Source organism: Oryzias melastigma, linkage group LG6 (assembly GCF_002922805.2).
Source record: "Oryzias melastigma strain HK-1 linkage group LG6, ASM292280v2, whole genome shotgun sequence".
In the NCBI taxonomy this organism is placed as follows: domain Eukaryota; kingdom Metazoa; phylum Chordata; class Actinopteri; order Beloniformes; family Adrianichthyidae; genus Oryzias; species Oryzias melastigma.
Window position 1 is genome coordinate 4,509,618 of NC_050517.1, and position 6,000 is coordinate 4,515,617.

At 34.0% G+C, this 6,000-nt stretch overlaps 1 protein-coding gene across 2 annotated transcripts in view; it reads left to right on the plus strand.

The window, feature by feature from the left end:
* The window catches only part of hsd17b12a (hydroxysteroid (17-beta) dehydrogenase 12a), a 57,269-nt gene that overhangs the window by 25,481 nt on the left and 25,788 nt on the right, over positions 1 to 6,000 (plus strand). The window lies entirely within an intron of this gene.

Genomic DNA, 6,000 nt, shown 5'->3' on the forward strand with positions numbered 1-6,000 from the left:
TGTCAATTGTTTCTTTTGCTGTGTCTCTGTTTAATACTTTTTACACATTTTTTGGGGGGGGAGCCAAAAAAAGGCATCTTGTCTGGACGATAGATTTTGATTATTAGTCTGAGGCAGGAGTGTCAAACTCAATCACACAACGGGCCAAAATCCAAACACACCTTAGGTCGAACAGGATAAACATTTATTGAACACTCTAAAACTACATTTTTTAAATTTAAGACCTGTAATTTTTTAAAATCTACATATACAGCATTACCTGCAATAATGCTAGTGTGAATGCTGTAAACTGAATTTGGCTGAAGATGCTGAAATTGATATCTGAAAACGCTGAAGTTGATAGCCAACTAAAATATTAGCTAAATACCAAATTAGCCTTAAAAAACCTTAGGTTAGCCAAAACAGCTAGAATGTATCTGAATAAATAGCCAAACTCTAAAATAGTAAAAAAAAAAAAAAACTGAAAAAAATCCCGAGTAAATCAACTTAGACCATAACAATAAAGTAAAATGATCTGGAGGGCTGGATAGAATTACCTGGAGGGCCGGATCCGGCCCCCGGGCCTTGACTTTGACACATGTGTTGTGAGGGCTCCAGTTTTTTTCTTCTTGACATTATTATTTGATTTGTTAAATTAGAGCTTTAATTTAATTCTCTAGAGTTAAAAATAAATGTTTGCTTTCATTTGTTCTCGGTTACTAAATTTAAATCTTAAATGAGTGTTTAAAACTTGATCTCTTATCTTTTTTAATTACTTTTTTAATTGTTGCTAAAAAAAAATGTCTTTAATTGTGTTTCTGGTGTTTTGCACATCATAATTCAAACGGAATGAACATCAGAAAGGTCCTGCAGAAATTTGATTGATGTTCTTCTAAAATCGTATTTTCTGTCAGTAATAAAGACGTCTTTAACTTAAGGCTTAAGTATTTTCAGAACTCCTGGTTTTGCTCTCATAAAAAAAAAAAAAAAAATGAAACTGCACACTGGAAATAAATTAAATAAAAATGTATTTAGCTAAAAAGTTTCTGTTAATATTTTTTACATTTGAAAATAGATCTTAATCACATCATTGTGTGACATGCTTTCTTTAGCATACTGTCACTTTTCAACATTAACACGATAATTCCATAGATAACTCCATAAACTGATATGTGTGTCTGTTCCAAAGTTGTGCGTGCAAATGGAACTTTGAAATCATATTTCCTCCTGTTGCTATCGTCTTCTCAACAAAAAATGAATGTGGAAATGGGAAACAAAGTCAAATAATTGTGGACATTTTTAATTTTGTTAGTAAAGATAGAAAGGTGCATTAACTCTTAAAAAAGAGAAATTACAGATTTAAACTCTTATACTGTCTGTTTGAAACAAAAACTAGAATTGATCTGGTTTTGTTGCTGGTATCAACAGGTGCTGCAGCTGCAGGCTGACGGAGGCTGACGGCAGGTATGAAAGGAATTAATCATGTTAAGATAACAGCAAATGAAACATAGTTGAGTGAGTGAAAATTACATGAAATATATTTAAAAAAAATATTTAAAAAATGTTAGATCCACACACCTGGATATCAGCACAGGTGTGTGTTTTTTAAGTCTGAATAGCAGCCTCCTGATCTTATAGGAGGAGTCAAAGCCAAAGAGCACACATGTCAAAGTCAAGGCCCGGGGGCCGGATCCGGCCCTCCAGGTAATTCTGTCCGGCCCTCCAGATCATTTTATTTTATTGTTATTAATGACCAGATGTTATCTTGTGCTCATTTCTAACTTGTATAATTTTGACAAAATATATTTTTATGGAGGGTAAAATATTGGAAGTTATTTAAGGTTTAAGTTGATTTATTCTAGAATAATATTCCTGCCTTTTTATTATTCATAATTACGTAAAAAGTTACGGTTTTAAAGTTTTAAAAATGGTAATTCTGCAGCTTTTTTGACTATTTTGGCATTTACTAAGATTTTTTTAGGCTATTTTGAAGTTTATCTACTTTTCCATTACATGCTAGCTGTTTTGGCTAATCTAAAAAAAAATTCTTAGTTTTTTAGGCTAATTTGTAATTTAGATTATATTACAGTTACATGCTAGCTGGTTTGGCTAATTTAGATTTTTTTTTTTAGTCCATTTTGGAGTTTAGCTAATATTTCAACTACATGCTAGCTGTTTTGGCTTAATTAAGGTTCTTTTTTAGTTTTTTGGCTGTTTTCGAGTTTAGCTAATACCTGCTAGCTGCTTTGGCTAATTTGGTCTCTCTTTTTTTTTTTACTTGTTTAGGCTATTTTGAAGTCTAGCTATTTATTCAGCTACATGCTAACAGTTTTGGCTAACCTAAGATTCTTTTTGTTTGTTTTGTTTCTTATTTACTTTCTAATTTGGTATTTAGCTAATATTTTAGCTGGCTATCAGCTTCAGCGTTTTTAGCTATTAGCCTCAATGATTTCAGCTATCAGCTTCAGCGTTTTTAGCTATTAGCCTCAATGATTTCAGCTATCAGCTTCAGCGTTTTTAGCTATCAGCTTCAGTGTTTTCAGCTATCAGCTTCAGCGTTTCTTAGCTATCAGCTTCAGCGTTTTTAGCTATCAACTTCAGCATTTTTTGCTATCAGCTTCATTGTTTTTAGATATCAATTTCAGCATCTTCACCTATCAGCACCATCATCTTCAGCCAAATTCAGCTTCCAGCATTCACACTAGCATTGTCACAGGTAATGCTTCATATCTAGTTCAAAATTATGTTAAAAATTTACATTTTTAAAGTCTAAAAATGTAGTTTTAGAGTGTTCAATAAACGTTTATCCTGTTCGGCCGCGACCTAAGGTGTGTGTTGGATTTTGGCCCCTGTGTGGTAGAGTTTGACTCTCCTGCCATAGAGAGAGTGTGTCCTGCAGGATGCTAACAGCCATGTTGCTGTGGGGGTAGTGAAAATCAGCCGTTTCCTCCAGAAATGATCTCAGGGATGAAACCCATTTTAGTGTTTGTCTCATCTAGTGTGCATGTACCTATCTAGGTGTGTGTCTTCTCACATGTGGAGGTAGGAGTTTAGTAAAAGCTTTTGGAATGCATTGCAGCCTCAGTGAAGCTTCCTCATGTCTGACAGAAAATGGCTGACTATTCAGCTGAAGGCTCTGAGCTGCAGAAGGAAACAACTGCTGCTGCTGCTCTGTTTGCTTCACCAGCTGACCCAAAGCTACCAATAGAAATGTGCGTTTTAATCATATCATTTTAGATCATGCTTTCATTAGCACAGTGATCACTTTGTCACAGAGTAAACCTGACAGCCCTGAGCAGATCTGGAGATTGAGGGGACATAAAACAGTATGAACTCAAGAGTTTTTTTAGGAGAAGAAACTGTTTCAAGACAAAAAAACAGAAAACAGAAAGATTTAGATGCAGAACCAAAGGTGTGACACATAGAAGAGAGGACAGGGATACCAGGCTGATCGGGGGAATGGTCATGGAACATCTTCGCTTGCATGGGCATCACCCTGTTGCTCTATAACCCTCTATAAACATGCATATGTTAGGGGTGTGCCAAAATATCAGCATTGCGATATATCACGATATGTAGCGCTGTGATTGATTCTCGATGGGTTCTCACCAAGTATCCATCTTTATTTTTGTTTGTGAGGGTGTAAAATGTTATATTCGTCATAACTTGGTGAGACGTTCCTTTGGAGGTAGATGGGGGCGCACTTTTCAAGTTTGGCTCATCGAGCACAAATGTCTCTAACAGCTCCTTGAATTATTTCATTTCTGTTGTGTTGTTTACAACAGTTCTGCTCTACGTAGTGGCACTGCTGATCATGATTACTGGATTTGACAGATAATTCAAATTCATTTGGTGTCAATGTTTGTCAAAGACAGTTTTACTGTTTTTCACTTAAGTGTCAATTATTTGTTGCACAAAATAAGACACAGATTGTTTATTATGATTGTGTTCAAGCAAAAAAAAAATAGGGATACATTTCCTAAAAAACATATATTTTTTTATATTGTGAGTTATTAGAGAGGATTTTTGCCAATGATCTCGTGATATCATCAGTATTGTGGGACATGTACGTCATCGTATCGAGAGGAATTCCAGCCCTAACGTTTGCTTCTCACTTCAAATCAGCTCAATGAATGTGATCTTTCTGAATTTACTGAATTCTCATGATATGCAGAAATAATTCATTTGGAAAACTAAAAACAGAAATATTGTGAAGAATTCAAATACTTAATTTTTAAACATTTCATATAAGTGAAAATTATTTACTTTGATAGATCCACCAAAAAGCTGGAAGTTGTATTGAATAAAATATTGTGTATTAGAAACATGAGAAGGGAAGGATTTAGATTATTTAAGGTTTTGAAATGTAAAAATGATTACTGTTTTAGAATGTTTTTTCCAACAAAAATGAAAGAATTCAAACATTTCCAGATCATCTAATTAAAAAAACAACTCTTACTTTCTGTAAGTTTGAAACATTTCTAACAGATTAAAGGAAAAACAGAATAGAGGATCTTTTTACATTTTAAATAAATAAATGTCTGTGTGTATTCCCTTCAGCTTTTGTCACTAAAACAAACTCGGTGAGATCACAGTGGTGCATGCGGCTTCATCAACATGTTGAGATCCTTAAACTAAATCGTTTGAGTAAAAAAAAGTTATATTCAGGGAAACATTATTATTTTTCTATTATTAATTTTGGTCTTTTCAGCTCATCAAACAATAAAATCTCAAGTTAAAACTGTAATATAGTCATTTTAAAACTCTAAAATTATTGTTAAGGTTTTATGATTAAAAACATAAATAAAAACAATTGTAATGTTTTTATTTTTAGATGGATACTTTATGAATCCGTTAAATTAAATTATGTTTTGCAATGTTTTTATTTCAGAATCTTTACTGTGAAATGTAAGTCTGGAGTGTGAGTGTGTGAGTGGAGGTGAGTGTCTGTCAGCATTTAGGGGTGTTTATACAATTGTTTCAAAAATTGTGCAGAAGTTTAATAAGTGTGTGTGACTCCCCATCCCCGTGTGTGGGTGTGGGTGTGTGGGTGTGTGTGTGTGTGTTTTAACCCCTGTGTTATCCTAGGCATGTTTACATTAAAGTGGGGTCATCTGGACCCATAAGAGAGCAGGAGGGTTATAGTGTATATTAAGGATTTTTTAAGATTTAGTGTTTTTGAGATTTATTTTCTTAAAATATACTTTACTTCCTTCAGGTGGATCAGATGAGTGTGTTGATCTGTAGGATGGACAGTGACAATAATAACACATTTCTGCACATACGTTCACCACCAGCTGCAATACATCAGGAGTGTCAAACAAGAGGACCGAAATCCAAAACACTCCTGAGGTCAAACAGGATAAACCTTTACTGAACACTAAAACTGCATTTTTAAAACTGCAAAACTGAAACTGTTTAATATAATTATGAACTAGATGTATACCTGTGATAATGCTAGTGTGAATGCTGTAAGCTGAATTTGGCCACTGAAGATGATGAAATTGATAGCTGAAAACTCTGAAGCTGAAATATTAGCCAAACTCCAAAGTACCCTAAAAAATCTCAGTAAATGCAAAAATAGTCCAAAAAGCTGCAGAATGTCCATTTTTAAAACTTTAAAACTGTAACTTTTTGACATAATTATGAATTATAAAAATACAGGAATATTATTCCAGAATTGATCAACTTAAACCTTAAATTACTTTAAATATTTTACTCTCCATAAAAATATATTTTGTCAAAATTATGCAAGTTGGAAATAAGAGCAACATATCATCGAGTCATTAATAACAATAAAGTAAAATGATCTGGAGGGCCAGATAGAATTACCAGAGGGCCGGATCCGGCCCCCGGGCCTTGACTTTGACACATTTGCTCTAAAGCAAATCCAGCTGTAAACACACAGTAAACATGTCATGTTGCTGGAGATCACAGAGTGACAAAAGTGAGAGACACTTTCAACTGGCTTTGATGGATGACGGTTTTATACAAAGTTACTTTTGTTTGCCTGTGTGTGCA